The 23,057-nt window shown below is 47.6% G+C and overlaps 1 protein-coding gene across 3 annotated transcripts in view; it reads left to right on the top strand.

The window, feature by feature from the left end:
• The first annotated feature begins 4,677 nt into the window (after nucleotides 1-4,677).
• Nucleotides 4,678-23,057, top strand: part of LOC141058325 (uncharacterized) — a 229,487-nt gene continuing 211,107 nt past the window's right edge. For all 3 annotated transcript variants that reach the window (XM_073554537.1, XM_073554538.1, XM_073554535.1), the window contains exon 1: nucleotides 4,678-4,854. The gene's annotated coding sequence lies outside the window, so the exon portion shown is untranslated. The remainder of the gene's footprint in view (nucleotides 4,855-23,057) is intronic.

Genomic DNA, 23,057 nt, shown 5'->3' with positions numbered 1-23,057 from the left:
AAAATGATGAACGATGAAGACTACTGGTTGGCCAGCATCCTGGATTCACGCTATAAAGGCAAATTCCAAAACATCATGCCACAAGAGAACCTAGAGCTAAGGCTGGTTTCACATTAGCGCTTTTTAAGTGCACGCACGGCCGGGGGTATCTCCGCCCCCGAGCCGGCTCTCTGCCCGGCGTGCCCGCCCCTTGCTTGTAGCGCCGCCTCCTAGCACACAGCGGCGCCTGCAATCGGCGCACCCTATCTTTAGCATAGGGTGCGCAGGCCGTGCGCTAGTTGCGCTTTGACCTGCGCTGCGCACTTTTGACGGTGCGCCGTGCGCGCCAAAATCAAACTTCGGATTTTGGCGCGCACGGTGCACCGTCAAAAGTGCGCAGCGCAGGTCAAAGCGCAACTAGCACACGGCCTGCGCACGATCTGCGCACCCTATGCTAAAGATAGGGTGCGCCGATCGCAGGCGCCGCTGTGCGCTAGGAGGCGGCGCTACAAGCAAGGGGCGGGCACGCCGGGCAGAGAGCCGGCTCAGGGGCGGAGCTACCCCCGGCCGTGCGTGCGCTTAAAAAGCGCTAATGTGAAACCAGCCTTATACTGGCTAACAAACAAGCAACTCTGGTAAACCGTTTGTTTGAGGCATTCCCAGCACACAGCGGTGGTGATGTTTTTCCAACGAGCCGTAGGGGGCAACATGGAAGAGGTGTTCGTGGTGCACACAGCCAAAGTGGCGTTCGACACAGGGGTTTCATGACCATGTTGTGGACTGATTTTTCAAGTACCGCTCACACGACTGGTAATACTGCATCGATCGAAAGTGACAGGAGACAGCAGTTGTCAACTATGGTAACAAACTACTTCTCCTTCCATATCGATGTTCTCTCTCACCAGTCATTCTCCTTTGACTATTGGGCCAGTAAACTTGACACATGGCCTGAATTGGCACAATATGCCTTACAGGAGCTCGCTTGCCCTGCTGCTTGTGTGTTATCTGAACGAGTCTTCAGTGCTGCTGGATCAATCCTGACAGAAAAAAGGACCCGTCTGTCAACCCAAAATGTTGATGATCTAGCCTTCATTAAAATGAACTATGCATGGGTTTCAAAGGATTTTGTCCCACCCTCCCCTGCTGACACGTAGGTTGCCAGAAAAATGGCTTGCTTTTGTCCTCTTCCGCGGACTTCTCAAATTACTCCATTTGCAGCTGCTGAATGTCCAACATCAACATATGCCATTTTTTCCACCTCCCTAACTGAGCTGCCTCCCCCCACAGGGCCGGGGTCACCACCTGGCGCACGCACCCGTGCGAGTGCCATTGCCCTGGACAGGTGGGTGGGCACACTCTTTGGCAACGGCACTGGCACAAGGTCCCTCATAGTAGAATCAAGTGTCTCTGATGGTAGGGGTGCACACCCGCCATCAGACACTCCGGCGTGCTATGAGGGGCCCTGTGCCAGTACCGCCGCCCACGAGTGGGCCCCCCTGCTTGATCAGGGCACCAGCACTTGCAATGCTTACCTCTCCCTGTTCCACCACTGTGTAGTCTGGCCTGTTAAATACTTCACTGGGACTGCCAATACAAATTTGGTGAAATGATAGATGATGGTTAAGACGTAGCTATGCCCTGTCCTGGTGGGCTCTATCTTCAGATAATCAATGGCTTCCATTTGTTATGGACGTCGACTCACAATGAGATGCAGTGGTGGTTTATCATCAGCTTTCACGGTTTTCCGACTCACAGACGTGTGACATTCCTGCCCACATTTTTAAATGTGTCCTCTCATGCCAATCCAATAGAATCGCCTACGGCCTGTGTCTTTTGCACTCCAAAGTTACCTGACAGATCATGATAGGCAGTGAGGACAATATCTACATCTTTTCCTGTGATCACAATTTGATGGAGATGAGTAACGGTGATGGATTCCACGGTACTGCGATACAGCAAACCTTTCTTCACAAGAACCTGTTTTCGCTGTCTCCACAGACAAAGTAATTGAGGGTCAGCATCACCTCTGAGAATTCTCCCGGGAGTTTTTACCGTGATTAGTAATTCCAAAATTTCTGCAATCAGTCGACTTTCCATCTGTACTTGTGTCCATCTCGTTTCCTCTTGCGGAGAGTCTGGACTGTCTTACTGAGACTGAAATATATATGAAGATTGAAAAATACCCCAACAGTGTATACTGGTGTACGCTTCGAATGCATAACCCTTTTTCTACTTTTTAGATTCTTGTCTAAATCCATACTGAGACTGTGAGTGTCTTTGTCGGACTCTGGAAATATACACGCAGATTTTTAATGTTTAAACTATGCTATATATACTTGCCATCCAGTGATACTGTACCCTTTCTCAACTTTCTACAATCACGTCGAATCCATACTGGGCCTGAGACCGTCTGAGTCTGCCTCCTGATATATAGACATAGGTTTTTAATGTTTAAACTATGCTATATATACCTGTTATCTGGTGATACTGTACCCTTTCTCAACTTTGTACAATCACGTCGAATCCATACTGGGCCTGAGACCCTCTGAGTCTGCCTCCGGATATATAGACTTAGTTTTTTCATGTGTACACTATGCTACATATATACCTGTTATCCGGTGATACTGTACCCTTTCTCAACTTTGTACAATCACGTCAAATCCATACTGGGCCTGAGAACCTCTGAGTCTGCCTCCTGATATATAGACATAGGTTTTTAATGTTTAAACTATGCTATATATACCTGTTATCCGGTGATACTGTACCCTTTCTCAACTTTGTACAATCACGTCAAATCCATACTGGGCCTGAGACCCTCTGAGTCTGCCTCCTGATATATAGACATAGGTTTTTCATGTGTACACTATGCTACATATATACCTGTTATCCGGTGATACTGTACCCTTTCTCAACTTTGTACAATCATGTCAAATCCATACTGGGCCTGAGACCCTCTGAGTCTGCCTCCTGATATATAGACATAGGTTTTTCATGTGTAAACTATGCTACATATATTCCTGTTATCCGGTGATACTGTACCCTTTCTCAACTTTCTACAATCTTGTCGAATCCATACTGCGCCTGAGAACGTCTGAGTCTGCCTCCTGATTAGAGATGAGCGGTGTTCGAGTCGACCTGTTCGCCAAGTTAAAATTCCAGCTGTTTTGGGTGGTGTTCGAGCCGTTCGTCGAACTCAAACACTTTGCTTAAAATTCGGCTGTTCGAGGTTCCATTCGAGAACTGTTCGTTCACCAAAAGCGTAACTTCATTTTCACATTAATAATGGTTTTCGATGTTAATAGACAGTTTCATGGCATAGTAGCTGTGTGTGGTAGCAAGCGGTGTAGTACACCTGTCAAGGAGCTACACCGTGTGTGTTTCAATTTATTTTTTACCGCATCTTGTCCAGAAAATCCTTTTGGGCCTTGTAGCACTGTCTGCTACTCAGGAGAGGAGCCCACCAGTGAACCTAGCTATGCTGCCTGTTTATGAAAGAACCAGTTTTTTTTACTGCATTTAGCACAGTTAATACTTTGGGCCTAGTAACTGTGTCTGATACTCATCAGAGGACCCCACCCATGAGCCAAGCTGTGCCACCTGTTTATTTAAGAACCATCTTTTATCTCCATTTAGCCCAGTGAATACTTTGGGACTAGTACCGGTGTCTACTGCTCAGCAGAGGAGCCCACCTGTGAACCTAGCTATGCCGCCTGTTTATGTAAGCACTGTCTGCTACTCACCAGAGGTGCCCACCCGTGAACCAAGCTATGCCGCCTGTTTACGTAAGAACTGCGTGCTATTCAGCATAGGATCCCAGCTGTTAAGCAAGCTACAGCACCTGTGGTTTGGACACTTAGTTTTTTCATTTTTTCTGGAATGCCGGTTAGGCCTAATTCCGGAATTCCGGTTGACCTGCACTTACTGGGAAATCCTCGTTCGCGGGGAAGAATTGGAATCCCAGATCCCCATCGCTAACGGGGTTCAGTGGGTTATCTGCACCTGTAAGCGACACACGCTGGACCTTTCAGTGTAGCGCGCATGCAGCCCGGACATGTAAGGGCATGACAGATCTGTTATTGATCGATCTCGCGTGCCAGAGCCTCACTTGTCCCTCTAGTAAGCTTGACGCGTACCGCGGGGGCATGCTGGAGTCTCGTTCGTTAACGGAATTAAGCTGACAAATCGCTAGCACAACTAAAAACGGACATCCACCACCACCCACAGAATCGAAAAAGCTTTCAATCTGTCAATCTTTTCTGTCTTTTTTGGAACTAATTCATGGACTTTTGTGCGCTGTTTGACAAAATACCGTATCCAGGTTAAGTTAAAAGATTAACCATTTATTTCCCAACGCGTTTCGAAGTATACAACACTTCTTCCTCAGGGGATGTCTTCGAAACGCGTTGGAAAATAAATGGTTAATCTTTTAACTTAACCTGGATTCGGTATTTTGTCAAGCAGCGCACAAAAGTCCATGAATTAGTTCCAAAAAAGTCTGATGTTCTTGGCGTTCACTGAGTTGACCTTTGGACGTGCAGCATGCTTTAATCTGTCCTAGAAAGGGTGAGTGAATTTCCTTTATTTCTCTCAATTTTAACCCAGATAAGACCCTATTGCGCTCCTTTTGTTCCTACAGTTTATATACATTGAATCTTTTCTGTAGCTGACATGGTTGAGGTTTCCCGGGTGGAGTCGAATTAAGCCGCAGGCTCCACTCCTGGTGGTGCCCTTCTGGACATTCCTTTAAGGTTCAAATTTGCAACCATACTGCCACCGGAAACCAAACACTTTGCCTTCATGGACGCTGTTCGGAGGTTCGTGGGAATAACGCCGCCCGATCGGCAGTTGGCATAATTTATGGTGGGAAGTCCGACGGTATGTGATCGTCTTCGATTACAGATTTTTACTGTTTTTTTGTATTTTACATTTTTATTCCAGCCTTTCTTGACTTCATAAGGGCATGACATGCCTATATCTGTGTCTCCTCCTCCTTTTACTCCTCCACCTCTTTTCTATGTGTAGTTGCCGTTTTCCATATGATATTTTTGTATTCTGAGCATTTTGTCTGTTTTGGGACACCTTTTAAGGTGTTTTGTAATTGTTTTCTATGTGTTTGTGTTTGCCTGCCATTGTTTTCAATGGTGTTCAACGTTGTTCGTCGAACGTTCGACAAACATTCGATGAACTTACCTCGTGTTCGACGAACCAAAACGAACTGGAACACTAGCAGGGTGGCTCAACACTACTCCTGATATATTGACGTACATTTTTAATGTTTAAACTATGCTATATATACCTGGTATCTGGTTATACTGTACCCTTTCTGCCAGGAAGACCTCCTCCACCCACCACTCTAAGTGTATCATTGACACCTGGAACATTGTCCCACATGTGTGATTATTTCTTGTGGATCTTCTTGTTATATTGTGGTGTGATCCATCCTGAGCGTGTGACAGTCTGTGGGTTACTCCTGCAATTTAGATGTACATTTAAAAATTACCCCAACACTAGTGTATACAGCTCTACGCTTGTGATACATTACCCATTTACTGCTTTTTATATTCTGGTCTAATCCAAACTGACCAAGAGAGAGTTATATTCTGACTGTGGAAATAAATACTGAGATTGACAACAATGACCCCTACACTGTGTACAGCTGTACTCTTCAGATCCATTATTGTTTTATGGCTTTTTATATTGTGTTGTAATCCATACTGAGCCTGAGAGCGTCTGTGCCTGGCTCCTGAAATATCTACGTAGATTTAGAATGTTTAAACGATACAATATATACCTGCTATCTGATGATACTGTACACATTTTCTACTTTTTTATATTCTTGTCTAATCCATACTGAGCCTGTGAACGTCTCTGTGTGACTGATGATATATATAGGGAGATTGACAATCATCCTTTGACTGTATAGAGCTGTACGCTTTTGATACAGTACCATATATCTGATGTTATTTTGGGTTCATTTTCTGCAACATTTTGAAGTTTGGTGGAAGAGGATGTGGGCGTGGGGAGGCCAGCTGGTGCTGATGGTGGTGGTGCATCTGCTGGTAGTGGCAAAAGCACAATAGCAGCTAAGGCAGGAGGTGTTGCGCCTGCGTCATGGTCTGGCTCCGGAACACCTGGAAGGCTACCTTTTCCGGGAGTAGGTTAACCGCTTTTAAAGCCGGAGCATCAGGAACTGGTTTTGGCTTACATTGCCGAAACAGACTACAGGAAATATGCTCTCCTCTTCTGAAGTTTCAAAAAATGCAAGCACTGAGTCGTCAAGTGCTGGCTCCTGGTCAGGAAGAACCCCTTTCCTTGTGTCCTTCACCCCCACCAAAAGTGAATGATGCAGCAGGCCACACTTCACATTAGTCCATGTAGCTCTTTCTACCATACCATGCCTGGGTTATCAAGTCAAATCGTGAATTCCCCAGTCCAAGATGAATCTGACATGGAGTGTGGGTGGCCAGCCACGGCAGTGGGGTTAATCGGTACCGGGCCGATGTCTCAGAGGGATATGTCACGTTGGTGGTGATGATTACCTGTTCTGTGGCCCTGGGCGTCCATGCAAAGGGGTGAATAACGTTTATAGGTGAATGATACGTGACGCCACCTGTTGTTTCTGATCAGATTGACCCGCGCTGCAGTGTCGCTTCTCTGGGACAGATGTTGTGGTGCAGCTAAGATGTAGAAGCCCTGCACAGGTAGGGCCATAGTCGCAGGGCAGATGAAAGAGTTGGTAGATGGTGTGCAGTGCAGGATGTAGCAGAGCCGTGCGCCAAGCGCAGGAGAAAGATGACAGACACAGTCGTGCAGTTCCTTTACCTGAACTTGGTAAGTGCCGTACAGGACCCAGAGTACAGATGGAGGAGTTGGTCAGCCTGGAAGCAAATTTGGAATTCTCTCTCTGCAGATAGGTAGAGTGGCCTCCGTTCTAGTGCTTATCTGAGGTACTCGCACTACTGAGTTCACTGAAGTTCCCCCTGTTGACTCTCTTTTGGAACTTTCTCGTATGGCAGGCAGCCATAGCCTTTTCCTTCTGGCTCACACACGTCGCTGCTGGGGCCTCCGAGCCTTAGTTGGGAACAGAGCATTTACAGCTGCTACTTCCTCCGGTTTCTGCTGCAGGACCGTCAGTGTCCCTACAAACTCGGAGACCAGAATCCCGACCATGCACTCCAGCTAGGAGTGAGCCTTAACTCTGCTCATCCTCCAGCTCCCCTTCTCACGTCCACACACTTCCCCTTCCCTTCACAGACTGCCCTAACTTACCTCATCCTGACCACAGAGAGCAGCTCCTCAGCAGTCAGGTTGAGAGGTCTCCCTGCTGGCCTGGAGTGGGAACTGTTTTGTGTGTTGGTTTAACTGCTAGAGAGATCCTTCGTTGCTCCCAAGCATGACATCACACTCCCTAGGAGGAAGGTAATGCCACTGTGGCGACAGTACTCCTGGGGGTGCCACAAGTGCACTGATGCCCAGCCACTGCTAGATGATTCTGCTGGTACATTGACCCAGACCACTACATTCCCCTCGCACTCTACACAGCCAGAATCTGACCCTGATGAAACTCAGGTTTCCCTTTCCGCATACTATACCACCTTACACGGTGACAAAGAGGAAGGTGCAGATGAAAGTGCAGGTTCCTTGAGCAGGTGGGGGGGCATACTCATGGGCGACAGCCCTGGCACAGGGCCCCTCATAGTACGCAAAAGTGTCTCTGCCGGTGGGAGGGCCCACCCGCCATCAGACACACCGCCGTACTATGAGGGGCCCTGTGCCAGTGCCGTCGCCAATGAGTGGGCCCCCCCCGCTTGCTCAGGATCACAGCACTTGCAAAGTTGAAATACTTACCTCTCCCTGCTCCACCGCCGTGACATCTTCCGCATTTCCTGACAGTGACATTCTGGTCAGAGAGCGCGATGACATCACATCTGTACGCCCTCTGCCTAAACAGTCCAAGTGCAGTGAGATGGAAGATGGGGACGACGAGGAGTCCAGACTAGTACAGGGATTCCCTAGCGAGGAGACTTATTTAATTGTTTTCAATGTTGGGACAGCTATTTTTGGGGAGCACTATACTCTGGAGAATGATATATGAGGCCCACCATACACTGGAGCATTCCAAAGGTGGACATCAGACACTGGAGCAGCATTTACAGGGCCCATTATGCACTGGAGCATTAGAAACGGGGCCCATTATATATGGAGCATTATTTGGGCCCATAACACAGTGGAGCTTCATCCATGGGGACCAACATATGCAGTAGCATTATGTGGAGCTCATCATATACTGTTTCAAACATTATATGGGACCAATGATTCTGTATGGAGAAATATATGGGCCTCATTACTCTGTATAGCACACTATGCGGTGGCCATAATACTGTATGGAGTAATATACTGTTCGCTTTTGGAGCTATTGGAGAATTTAAAATGGATATCAGTCATGAGATGTAAGACGTGAAGTATTTTTCATTGTACTATACCGCTATTTCTCTGCCGTATCAGAGGATCATGAATTGTGGCATGAGTTAAAAGAGCCCAGTGACACTCTTTGGCCCAGGGCCCACGAAAATCTGAAGCCAGCCCTACCCCCCCACAACTTTAGCCAAATAACCCCCAGTTTTCAATGCCTAATCTAATATATAAAGCTCAAAGTGTGTATGTATGTATGTGGTATGTATGTATGTATGTATGTCCAGGATAGGCATCCGCACCGTCGCAGCTACAGCCACAAAATTTGGCACAGTCACACGTCTGGACCCCGAGAGCGTCCTAAGCTATGTTGTGAGGCGAAATTTTAACCCCGCGCATTCCAATTCACCAAACAATTTTGCCCCTATCTACATACTGGGGGAAAAAGTGTGTGTGTGTCAAGCCCCGCCCCTCATTATGATGTCACAATGGTTGCCATGGCGACGCTGATGTCATCATAGGTTGCAAGCCCCGCCGCAAATTATGATGTCATAATGGTTGACTATAGGATGGAGGATATGTGATGGGTATATGGGCACGGGACTATGGGATGGCGGATATGTATGATGGGTATATGGGCACGGGACTATGGGATGGAGGATATGTATGATTGGTATATGGGCATGGGACTATGGGATGGAGGATATGTATGACGGGTATATGGGCACGGGATTATGGGATGGCGGATATGTATGATGGGTATATGGGCATGGGACTATGGGATGGAGGATATGTATGATGGGTTTATGGGCACGGGACTATGGGATGGAAAATATGTATGATGGGTATATGGGCATGGGACTATGGGATGGAGGATATGTATGATGGGTATATGGGCACAGGCCTATGGGATGGAGGATGTGTGATGGGTATATGGGCATGGGACTATGAGATGAAGGATGTGTGATGGGTATATGGGCACTCGACTATGGGATGGCGAATATGTATGATGGGTATATGGGCATGGGACTATGGGATGGAGGATATGCATGATGGGTATATGGGCATGGGACTATGGGATGGAGGATATGTATGATGGGTATATGGGCACGGGCCTATGGGATGGAGGATGTGTTATGGGTAAATGGGCACGGGACTATGGGATGGCGGATATGTATATGGGCACGGGACTATGGGATGGAGGATGTGTGATGGGCATATGGGCACTGGACTATGGGATGGAGGATATGTGTGATGGGTATATGGGCATGGGACTATGGGATGGCGGATATGTATGATGGGTATATGGGCACGGGACTATGGGATGGAGGATATGTATGATGGGTATATGGGCATGGGACTATGAGATGAAGGATGTGTGATGGGTATATGGGCACTCGACTATGGGATGGCGGATTTGTATGATGGGTATATGGGCACGGGACTATGGGATGGAGGATATGTATGATGGATATATGGGCACGGGCCTATGGGATGGAGGATATGTATGACGGGTATATGGGCACGGGACTATGGGATGGCGGATATGTATGACGGGTATATGGGCACGGGACTATGGGATGGAGGATATGTATGATGGGTATATGGGCATGGGACTATGAGATGAAGGATGTGTGATGGGTATTTGGGCACTCGACTATGGGATGGCGAATATGTATGATGGGTATATGGGCATGGGACTATGGGATGGAGGATGCGTGATGGGTATATGGGCATGGGACTATGGGATGGAGGATGTGTGATGGGTATATGGGCACTCCACTATGGGATGGAGGATATGTATGATGGATATATGGGCAAGGGCCTATGGGATCGTGGATATGTATGATGGGTATATGGGCACGGGACTATGGGATGGAGGATAATTATAATTTGCTATAACTAACCACAGTTAGTTACTATGCCCGGGCAGCGCCGGGCTCTTCAGCTAGTAGATATATGTACAAGCTGAAGAGCCCGGCGCTGCCCGGGCATAGTAACTAACTGTGGTTAGTTATAGCAAATTATAATTATCCTCCATCCCATAGTCCCGTGCCCATATACCCATCATACATATCCACGATCCCATAGGCCCGTGCCCATATACCCATCATACATATCCTCCATCCCATAGTCCCATGCCCATATACCCATCATACATATTCTCCATCCCATAGTCCCATGCCCATATACCCATCATACATATTCTCCATCCCATAGTCCCATGCCCATATACCCATCATACATATTCGCCATCCCATAGTCGAGTGCCCATATACCCATCACACGTCCTTCATCTCATAGTCCCATGCCCATATACCCATCATACATATCCTCCATCCCATATTCCCGTGCCCATATACCCATCATACATATCCGCCATCCCATAGTCCCGTGCCCATATACCCATCATACATATCCTCCATCCCGTAGTCCAGTGCCCATATACCCATCATACATCCTCCATCCCATATTCCTGTGCCCATATACATATCCACCATCCCATAGTCCCGTGCCCATATACCCATCACACATCCTCCATCCCATAGTCCCATGCCCATATACCCATCATACATATCCTCCATCCCATAGTCCCATGCCCATATACCCATCATACATATCCTCCATCCCATAGTCCTGTGCCCATATACCCATCAAACATATCCTCTATCCCATAGTCCAGTGCCCATATACCCATCACACATCCTCGATCCCATAGTCCAGTGCCCATATACATATCCGCCATCCCATAGTCCCGTGCCCATATACCCATCATACATATCCTCCATCCTATAGTCCAGTGCCCATATACCCATCATACATCCTCCATCCCATATTCCCGTGCCCATATACATATCCGCCATCCCATAGTCCCATGCCCATATACCCATCACACATCCTCCATCCCATAGGCCCGTGCCCATATACCCATCATACATATCCTCCATCCCATAGTCCCATGCCCATATACCCATCATACATAGCCTCTATCCCATAGTCCCATGCCCATATACCCATCATACATATCATCCATCCCATAGTCCCGTGCCCATATACCCGTCAAACATATCCTCTATCCCATAGTCCAGTGCCCATATACCCATCACACATCCTCCATCCCATAGTCCAGTGCCCATATACATATCCGCCATCCCATAGTCCCGTGCCCATATACCCGTCATACATATCCTCCATCCCATAGTCCCATGCCCATATACCCATCATACATATCCTCCATCCCATAGTCCCATGCCCATATACCCATCATACATATCCGCAATCCCATAGTCCCGTGCCCATATACCCGTCATACATATCCGCCATCCCATAGTCCAGTGTCCATATACCCATCACACATCCTCCATCCCATAGTCAACCATTATAACATCATAATGAGCGGCGGGGCTTGCAACCTATGATGACATTAGCGTCGCCATGGAAACCATTGTGACATCATAATGAGGGGCGGGGCTTGATACGCACACACTGTTTCCCCAGTATGCAAATAGGGGCATTATGACATAATGAGGGGCGAGGCTTGACGTGCACACACTTTTCCCCCCAGTATGTAGATAGGGGCAAAATTGTTTCGTGAATTGGAACGCGCGGGGTTAAAATTTTGCCTCACAACATAGCTTAGGACGCTCTCGGGGTCCAGACGTGTGACTGTGCCAAATTTTGTGGCTGTAGCTGCGACGGTGCGGATGCCTATCCCGGACATACACACATACATACATACATACATACTCGCTCAGGTGCAACGGGAGTCAATCAGGAGGCACGTTCCTTTTAAAGTTCATAGGGGTTATTGCTTCACAACCCATAAAGCAGCACATAACAAAAGAGATAGCCTTTAGCTCAGGGGAAAGAAAGCACAAATGTCCATTACTTCAGGCTCAGTCCTGGAGCCTCAGCACACACAGGAGGCTTATCCCTCCCCACATACAGCTCTGTGTTTCAGACGTATTCTACATTATAAAGGTACAGCCACACCCACGACCTCTCCAGCTGACTTGTCACGTGACTGTGACATCACCACAGGTCCTTGAACACATAAGTATAGTGACATCCTTTAGTGCTTATGTGTACTAAAGAAAACACTCTGGGCTTACATCACAGAGTCAAACCATCTTTGAGACACATACCTCCCATCAACTATACAACCCTTAGCCATGCCACTTACCTCCCCCTTCTGCCTAAAGTCATGTGGCTTGGCACTTTCCCCTATTAGACAAGGGATTCTTGAGAGGGCATCGGCATTACCATATACAGTGGGGCAAAAAAGTATTTAGTCAGTCAGCAATAGTGCAAGTTCCACCACTTAAAAAGATGAGAGGCGTCTGTAATTTACATCATAGGTAGACCTCAACTATGGGAGACAAACTGAGAAAAAAAAATCCAGAAAATCACATTGTCTGTTTTTTTTCATTTTATTTGCATATTATGGTGGAAAATAAGTATTTGGTCAGAAACAAGCAAACAAGATTTCTGGCTCTCACAGACCTGTAACTTCTTCTTTAAGAGTCTCCTCTTTCCTCCACTCATTACCTGTAGTAATGGCACCTGTTTAAACTTGTTATCAGTATAAAAAGACACCTGTGCACACCCTCAAACAGTCTGACTCCAAACTCCACTATGGTGAAGACCAAAGAGCTGTCAAAGGACACCAGAAACAAAATTGTAGCCCTGCACCAGGCTGGGAAGACTGAATCTGCAATAGCCAACCAGCTTGGAGTGAAGAAATCAACTGTGGGAGCAATAATTAGAAAATGGAAGACATACAAGACCACTGATAATCTCCCTCGATCTGGTGCTCCACGCAAAATCCCACCCCGTGGGGTCAGAATGATCACAAGAACGGTGAGCAAAAATCCCAGAACCACGCGGGGGGACCTAGTGAATGAACTGCAGAGAGCTGGGACCAATGTAACAAGGCCTACCATAAGTAACACACTACGCCACCATGGACTCAGATCCTGCAGTGCCAGACGTGTCCCACTGCTTAAGCCTGTACATGTCCGGGCCCATCTGAAGTTTGCTAGAGAGCATTTGGATGATCCAGAGGAGATTTGGGAGAGTGTCCTATGGTCTGATGAAACCAAACTGGAACTGTTTGGTAGAAACACAACTTGTCGTGTTTGGAGGAAAAAGAATACTGAGTTGCATCCATCAAACACCATACCTACTGTAAAGCATGGTGGTGGAAACATCATGCTTTGGGGCTGTTTCTCTGCAAAGGGGCCAGGACGACTGATCCGGGTACATGAAAGAATGAATGGGGCCATGTATCGTGAGATTTTGAGTGCAAACCTCCGTCCATCAGCAAGGGCATTGCAGATGAAACGTGGCTGGGTCTTTCAACATGACAATGATCCAAAGCACACCGCCAGGGCAACGAAGGAGTGGCTTCGTAAGAAGCATTTCAAGGTCCTGGAGTGGCCTAGCCAGTCTCCAGATCTCAACCCTATAGAAAACCTTTGGAGGGAGTTGAAAGTCCGTGTTGCCAAGCGAAAAGCCAAAAACATCACTGCTCTAGAGGAGATCTGCATGGAGGAATGGGCCAACATACCAACAACAGTGTGTGGCAACCTTGTGAAGACTTACAGAAAACGTTTGACCTCTGTCATTGCCAACAAAGGATATATCACAAAGTATTGAGATGAAATTTTGTTTCTGACCAAATACTTATTTTCCACCATAATATGCAAATAAAATGAAAAAAAAACAGACAATGTGATTTTCTGGATTTTTTTTCTCAGTTTGTCTCCCATAGTTGAGGTCTACCTATGATGTAAATTACAGACGCCTCTCATCTTTTTACGTGGTGGAACTTGCACTATTGCTGACTGACTAAATACTTTTTTGCCCCACTGTAGCTTCCCTGCCCTATGTTCTACATGGAAGCTGAAGTCTTGCAGGGCTAAGAACCAGCGGGTGACCCTAGCATTCTTACCCTTTGTTTCTCTCATCCATCTGAGAGGGGCATGGTTGGATATTAATCTAAACTTACGTCCCACCAGATAGTACCGTAACGTTTCCACTGCCCATTTTATGGCCAAACACTCCTCTACGACTAATTCCTTTCGCAAGAAGATAGCTTCCTACTCAGGTAGAGAACAGGATGCTCCTCCCCATGTATCTCCTGGGAAAGGACTGCTCCTACCCCGACATCTGAGGCATCTCTCTGAAGGATAAACTCTTTTTAAAGTCCGGGGCCACCAGAACGGGTTGCTTACATAGAGCCCCTTTCATTTCTTGGAAGGCTGACTGCCTCTTCAGACCATCTGACCATTACTGATTTTGTCCCCTTAAGAAGATCAGCCATCATGGACCTTTTCCAAGTGACTCTCCCAGTCCGGTGTAAAGATGACAATATCATCCAGGTACGCGGCAGCATATAGCTTATGAGGATTCTATCCATAGCACCCTGGAAGGTTGCCGGAGCAGGTCAAACGGCATCCGGACATACTGGAAGCACCCGTCTGGTGTAGAAAATGCAGTCTTCTGATCTTCGCCCTCTTAATCCCACAAGAAACATGTGATCGAATTATAATAGAGAGGGTGCATAGATCACTTAGACCAAAGCCGAAGCCAATGGAACCTCCGAGGGATGTGATTTGCGGCCTATTGAGCTATTTGGATACCAATGCTATTTTGTCTGCCTCAAGAGACATTAAAAATCTTTCTTATGAGGGATCTGCTATTCATCTTTATCAGGACGTTGCGCCGTCAACCCTTGCAAAAAGAAGAGTCCTAAGGCCCCTCCTGGAGGTGTTACGCTCACGTAAAATCTTATATAAATGGCTGTTCCCGTTTGGTATATCTATACAAGGAGATGGTAGGCAAATAATGGTTCGGACCCCTGAAGATTTAACCAAAATATGGGACGCTTTTGGCCTTGCCCCTATGGATATTCCTTCCTGGCTACCTCTGGACATGGATCATCGCACACCTCCCCCTGTCCATGCTTTTACTGGAGGGCAGGGTGACTGGGTCCTAGGAAAGAAACGCTCGACTCCTAAAAGAGGGAAATCTGGAATGGAAAAGGAGATACCCCCCTGAGCTTTCTTGTGCTTCTCTCGGTTGCATTTTTCCAATACTGGAGCCGGACCCCTCGGTCCACTCGGAAATGTTCTATCTTATTTTAGCTTGCTAAGTTTGACATTTACTCATGTGTTGATATCATTCAATTGCCGTATAAGTTAACATGTGCCACTTGTGTGTTGGAAATGTTATTTCCTGCTCTGTTATGGGAGGTATGTTTGACCCCCTACCTCTGCTACAGGCAGGTAGTTGGTTCTTGTTATATTTCTTTTGTTTTATCTTAATAATTTTTAGGGTTTTTGTTATTTTTTTCATCTCTTTGTTTTTTTTTAATTTCGGTGGTTTGATGACAGAGGAATCTTTATTATTACTTCCTTTACCAAACTATGGGTGATAAGGTGAACTTCGCCACTATGACAGTGGCCTCGTATAATGTAAAGGGCTTACGATCCCCAAGTAAGAGAAGCCAAGTAATGAATCTTTTGCATTCAAAGAAGTCTAGTATAGTTTTCCTGCAGGAGACACATTTTAAAAAAGGGAGAGTCCCAGATATGTCTAGATCTCGCTATCCGACCTGGTATCACAGTACGGGCGGTTCAGCGTCGGGTGGAGTGAGTATTGCTATAAAGAAAAATGTTCCCTTTATTTTGAGTGATTGTTTATTGGATTCAGAAGGCAGGTACATTATAATTAAGGGCTTTTTGGCCAACACTAAGATTACCCTGTGTAATTTATATGCCCCAAATAGGAACCAGATAGGTTGGCTGTGTAAAACAATGAATGTTCTAGAACTTTTTACTGAGGGTCTGTTGTTGGTGGGAGGGGATTTTAATGTATCTTTGAACCCAATTTTAGATACTTCGACGGGCAGGTCGGCTCTTTCTCAAAGGGCGCTGAGAAGATTACACCTTTCATTACAAAAATTGCATCTGATAGACCCTTGGAGAACACTTTTTCCTTCGGGCAGAGATTACACTTTTTATTCCCATCCGAATAATAGCTATCACAGAATTGATTACCTATTGATACAAACAGCTAATCTCCAATTAGTTAAAAAAGTTAATATAGATATCATCTCTCTCTCAGACCACGCTCCCATTTTCCTTGACATAGCGATAAAAACTCTACCACGGCCGGCTGGGTCATGGTCACTGAATGAGACACTGTTGGACTCGGATTCCCACATTGAAAAACTGACAAACACTCTTGACTTCTTTTTTCAAAATAATTTGTACTCAGGCCCGCCCTTGCCTATGGTATGGGAATCACATAAAGCAGTAATGAGAGGGGAATTTATAGCCCTAGGCTCCTATTTGAAAAAAGAGCGAACAAAAATGGTTGTGTCTATTCTACATCAAATAAGTTCCTACGAGAGACTACATAAGAGATCTCAGGTAAATAAAACAAAAAGAAAAGACGTTTATTAGACAACTCAGAGCTTTGGATGGCTCTTCAATTCTTGGGACTGCAGATATTGCCAGGGAGTTTAAAACCTTTTATGAAAATTTATACAATTTAAATACATCGGATAGCATGCAGGAGCCAGTCACAGCCTTGGCAAAAATAAAAGAATTCTTGACCTCACTACATCTCCCTAAAATAACTCTTGAAGGCCAGTCCTTGCTGACTGCTCCAGTTACCCCCAAAGAAATTTTAGACACTCTTTCTACTATTCCGAACGGAAAGGCACCGGGTCCAGATGGTCTTCCCATTATCTATTATAAAAAGTTTATAAAACCACTGTTACCTCGCCTAGTGTCTTTGTTTAATTCCTATTTGGAAGGCCAGCTCCCCCCTAGACAATCCTTAGAGGCATACATTACGGTCCTCCCTAAGGAGGGTAAAGACCCCAACCTGTGCGCTAGCTACAGACCAATATCACTGCTTAATGCAGATATTAAGATGTGGGCTAAAATATTAGCGGGCAGATTAAGTAATTTCTTACCTAAGCTAATTCAAGCAGATCAAGTAGGTTTTGTAAGAGGCAGGGAAGGGAAGGATAATTCTACTAAAGTCATTCAGTCTATAATGTTTGCTAAGACTCGGGGTATACCTTTTGATGCTTCTGTCGACGGATGCTGAGAAGGCTTTCGACAGAGTGAGCTGGAGGTTCATGGAACAAGTAATGATTAGGTTTGGCTTCCCCCCTCAATATATAACAGCGGTTCTCTCGCTTTATTCCCAACCGACGGCCAAAGTCAGAGTTAACGGCACCCTGTCAGATAGTTTTGGGATTAATAACGGGACTAGACAGGGTTGTCCCTTGTCGCCATCTTTGTTCATTTTAGTCGTAGAAACTTTGATACAAAGCATCAGACAAGACCAACGTATAGAAATGTAAGCATCGTTCCTATTCTGCTGTGTTCCGGACTTTGCCCTTACTGTTGCCCTTAAGCCTGGCTTCGTTCGGCCATACTGGTTCCTGTGACATCACCGCCTGTTGGTCCCGCCCGCCGGGTTTAAATAGCTTTCCTGGACGTGACTACCTTGCTTGTATATCTCGTCCTGTACCTGATCTGCTAGCTGGGAGTTGCACGCTGTGCTACCTCCTTCCTTCCTGCTGAATCCACCTGGATTACCTGCTGCCTAACTGCCGCTGCCTGGACCTTCTGACGGGGTCGGCCTGAAGGCTCCTTCCAGCCCTGCCTCCACCGCTCACCGCTACTACAGCACTCACGGTATGCGCTGAAGATCTTGACTGCTGTGTGCGTTCCACCTGAGAGACTATCCCTGCTACCTTTGCACATCCAGTATCAATTACCTAGTGACTTTCTCTGCCACTGCACTGTGCCCGAAGATTCCCCTCCCGCAAGGGAGAGGGCTAAGTGACTGTCCTTGCCTGCATTCTTCAGACTGTGTCTGCTTACATCTACACAGTGCCGGTGTACAACTTGCTATCTACTGGACTGAGTTCTGTTGCTGTTACCACTGCTGTCATTATCTGGCTCCGCCAGCACCTGTGCTGTTCTGTGCTGCTTGTTTAATACAAACTACTTTCACGTATACCTGTGTCTGTGACTCTATCATCTAGCCACTGTCTTCATAGAAACCTACTATACATCATTACAGGATATACAAGCCACCAATATGGAGACCGCAGGTGTAGAGTCCCTGGAGAAACGTGTAAGCAAGCAGCTTGCTTTGATACGGCAGGATGTGGCAGGCATTAGGACCCAGCTGGACACGCTGGAGCAACGTATCGAACACAACGCCGGGGCAGCAGAGGCACAGTTGCAACGACTGGCAAATCGGATTACGGCGCTGGAACAAGCAGCTCCTCTTCAGGGTGATCGTGTTCTGGCGTTGGAGCAAGCGATTCCTATGCAGCTCGATCGGATTGCTGCTCTGGAACAGGCCCCAGCCGCGCAGGTAGCAGGTGTTGCCCGGGATACTACACCGACCTTCCCGAAGCTTCCACCCTTCCGGTTCGCTGGTGAGAGGGATAAATTCCGAGGATTTTTGAACCAGTGTCGGATCTTCTTTGCTGCTCATGCCCCACAGTTCACTACGGAACGCTCCAAAGTTCTGACCATAGTCATGCTGCTGTCTGGTAAGGCGCTCGCGTGGGCCAACCCTTTGATTGAGACCGACGACCCTCTGCTTAACTCTATGGACAATTTCATTGCCGCAATGACGCAGATGTTTGATGACCTGAACCGAGCTAATACTGCTGAGACGACGCTGCTGACCCTTCGGCAGGGGAAGCGTTCGGTGCTGGAGTATGCATTGGACTTCCGTAGATGGGCTTTAGACACCACCTGGAACGGGGCAGCCAAGCAGGCCATCTTCCGCAGGGGATTGTCTACGGCAGTTAAGGATGAACTGGCACGCGGGGACTCGCCCGTGCTTCTTGGGGACTTCATCAACCACTGCATCCGCATTGACAATCGACTCTCTGAGCGCAGACAGGAGCGCTGGTCTGATCTACGGTTTAATAACACTGTTCCGTTCTCTTCTCCCTCCAGAGATGTCACCAGCAGGAGGAATCCCGAGCCCGAGCCCGAACCGATGCAGGTGGATGCCGTACGTAGAAATCCTCCTGATGCCCGCAAGGAGCATCGCTTTAAGGAAAACCTGTGCTTCTACTGCGGGGGGACCGGTCACTTCATCTCCGAGTGTCCAGTCAGGAGACGTAAGATGGCTGCAGCTATCATTGATTGTAACTCCGAGGCGGGGGAGTCCTGCGTCCTAGATCTGAACAATTCGGGGGGCAGAGACAATCAGAGAGACCTGGACTTTGCCGATATGAATTCGCTGGCATCTCTTCCATTGAACGCAGTGGTGATCTCGATGACATCCGTCGTTTCCTCCTTCGCTACTAAGAAGAATTCCCACTATTACCTATCCTTGAGGGTCTGCTTCCAGGGTCGGTGTGTCGAGAGCGCCGCCATGTTGGACTCCGGGGCCAGTGGAAACTTCATGGATATCGCGTTTGCAAGGAAGCATGGAATCAGGGCAGTGAAGAGGGAGTCGTCAGTCTTGATGGAGACAGTAGACGGGTCACCACTTACATCGGGACCGGTAACCATGGAGACTGAGTCGGTGAAGGTATGCATTGGAGAGGAACATGTGGAACATTTGTCCTTTTTACTAATATCTTCTCCTCACTTTCCTATTATCCTGGGGTTACCTTGGCTCCAGGTTCAGAATCCTCGCATCAACTGGGAGACCAGGGAAGTGCAGTTCCCTCCAAGTTCTAACAGCAACCCCGCTATTCCTAAGGTCGCTGCTATCCCCAAGGTAGTAGCTACGACTGAGGGACAATTACCAATGGAGTATCAGGATCTGGCAGAGGTATGTGATAAGAAGAGGGCAGATATGTTACCTCCCCACCGGCCTTATGATTGCCCGATAGAACTGATATCTGGGGCGGAGATCCCATTCGGGCGTATTTACCCTTTGTCTGGTCCTGAATTAAAGGCCTTGAAGGACTTCATCGACGAGAATCTCGCCAAGGGCTTCATCCGACCGTCTACTTCTCCTGCGGGTGCACCAATCTTCTTCGTGAAGAAAAAGGACGGGGGTCTGCGTCCTTGCATGGACTACCGTGATTTAAACAAGGTAACGGTCATGAATCGGCACCCGCTACCCTTAATCTCTGAACTACTGGAGAGGGTGAAGCAGGCTAAGATATTCACCAAACTGGATCTTCGGGGAGCCTACAATCTCGTGAGAATTCGGTCTGGAGATGAGTGGAAGACGGCCTTCCGCTGCCGTTATGGACACTTCGAATCACGGGTCATGCCGTTCGGACTACGAAATGCTCCTGCAACCTTTCAGCATTTTGTTAATGACATTTTCCGAGATGTGCTTGATGTATTTATGGTTGTGTATCTCGATGACATTTTAATCTTTTCCAGTGATCTCGAGGAACATCGGCTCCACGTGAGGACAGTGCTGCAACGCCTGCTGCATGACCATCTTTACATCAAATTGGAGAAATGCGAGTTCCACAGGGCAACAGTGCAGTTCCTCGGTTATGTCATCTCTCCACAGGGTCTCCAGATGGACGATCAAAAGACCAGAGCGATCCAGGAGTGGCCAGCGCCAGGATCGGTGAAGGAAGTTCAGAGGTTTGTGGGATTCGCCAACTTCTATAGGCGCTTCATCCGTAACTTCTCTGAGATTGTGGCTCCCATCACCCAACTGACCAAGAAGGGGGTACCGTTCCGGTGGACTCCGCAAGCCCAGGAGGCGTTCACACGGCTGAAGGACAAATTTGTGTCGGCTCCCATCTTAAGACATCCAGACCCAGACCTGAGCTTTACTCTTGAGGTGGACGCATCGGATGTCGCCATCGGCGCAGTGTTGTCACAGAGAGGAGGTGAGAAGGCAGTTCTTCATCCTTGTGCCTTTCTTTCTCAGAAGCTATCCCCGGCGCAGAAGAACTATGACGTAGGGAACAAGGAGTTACTGGCGATTGTGACGGCATTCAAGGAGTGGAGACACTTGCTGCTGGGGTCCTCAACTCCGATTACAGTTCTTACCGACCACCGAAACCTGGAATTCATGCAGTCCGTAAGATGTTTGAACCCACGTCAGGCACGTTGGAGCTTGTTTCTAAACCAATTCAACTTCATCATCTCCTACAGGTCGGGGGCACGGAATGGTAAGGCAGATGCGCTATCTAGGATTGCTGCTCCTGAGGAAGTGATTAAGTCGTCTCCTAGTACTGTTGTGTCTCCCGCTCATTTCATCTCTGCAATCCATCATCAGGATCTTCTGTCTGAGATCAAAGCAGCATACGCAGCAGATCCGTTGCTAAGGCAACCTACCCCCGAAGTAAGCCTAAATTACAATGGAGGAGTGTGGTTACAGGAGAATCGGCTGTATGTACCAGAGGTGACAAGACTTGAAGTCCTCCGACTGATCCATGATTCTAAGATTGGGGGACATCGTGGAATAACGAAGACCCAAGAGTTCCTGGCTCGGTACTTCTGGTGGCCTTCGTACCGGAAGGACGTGGAGGGATACGTGTCATCCTGCGAGGTATGTGCTCGGTTCAAGACGCCTCGTGCGTCGCCTTCCGGGTTGTTACAACCCTTGCCTATACCATCTCGTCCCTGGAGATCCATCTCAATGGACTTTATTGTTGAACTACCGGTCTCCAAGGGTAAGAACACCATTCTAGTGGTCGTGGACCGCCTCACTAAGGCAGCACACTTTATCCCTTGCGCTGGATTACCCACAGCAAAACAGACTGCAGACTTGTTGATTCAAGAGGTGGTCCGTCTGCACGGAGTCCCGGATGAGGTGATCTCGGATCGTGGGGTGCAGTTCACGTCTAGGTTCTGGAGGTGTTTCTGCGCGGCTCTGGATATTAGAGTAAGTCTGTCTTCGGCTTACCATCCACAGACTAATGGACAGACGGAACGTACGAATCAGACCCTGGAGCAGTACCTCCGTTGCTACTTAAGTCATCTGCAGGACGATTGGGTAGATCTGCTTCCCCTGGCAGAGTTCACATATAACAACTCGCAGCACTCCTCGACTAAGCAGTCACCGTTCTTTGCTAATCAGGGTTACCACCCAAGCATCTTGCCGCAGTTCCCCAAGGAGGCTGCAGTGCCTGCTGTGTCTGACCATCTTTCTTTCTTACAGCAGAATTTGGAAGCTCTGAAGACCACCTTGACGACTGCGCAGGAAAGGTATAAGAGAGCAGCAGATCGTACCAGGAGGCCGGCTCCGGTGTATAGGGTGGGAGATACAGTCTGGTTGTCTACCAAGAATCTGAGGGTGAGGGCACCGACTGTCAAGCTGGGGCAGAAGTTTGTAGGGCCATACAAGATCGTGGCTCTAGTGAATTCGGTAGCGGTGCGTCTGAAATTACCCCCTGCCTGGAAGGTTCACCCGGTGTTCCATGTTTCCCTACTAAAGCCAGTTGTACCAAATTCTTTCCCAGGGCGTACTTCCTCTCCTCCAGCTCCAGTGCTCGTTGATGGACATGAACAATATGTCGTGGAGAAGATTCTGGATTCACGGATCTTCAGAAGGAAGTTGCAATATCTGGTCAAGTGGCAAGGATACTCTGTCGAGGAGAATTCCTGGAAACCGGTGGAGAATATCTGTGCTCCGCGGCTGCTGGAGCAGTTTCATCTAAGGTACCCGGACAAGCCTGGTCG

The sequence above is a fragment of the Dendrobates tinctorius genome, unplaced genomic scaffold, assembly GCF_039654945.1.
Source record: "Dendrobates tinctorius isolate UK_male_01 unplaced genomic scaffold, ASM3965494v1 ptg000211l, whole genome shotgun sequence".
Classification (NCBI taxonomy): domain Eukaryota; kingdom Metazoa; phylum Chordata; class Amphibia; order Anura; family Dendrobatidae; genus Dendrobates; species Dendrobates tinctorius.
The sequence above is the reverse complement of the archived record's forward strand: the minus strand, read 5'-3'. Positions and strand labels throughout refer to the sequence as shown.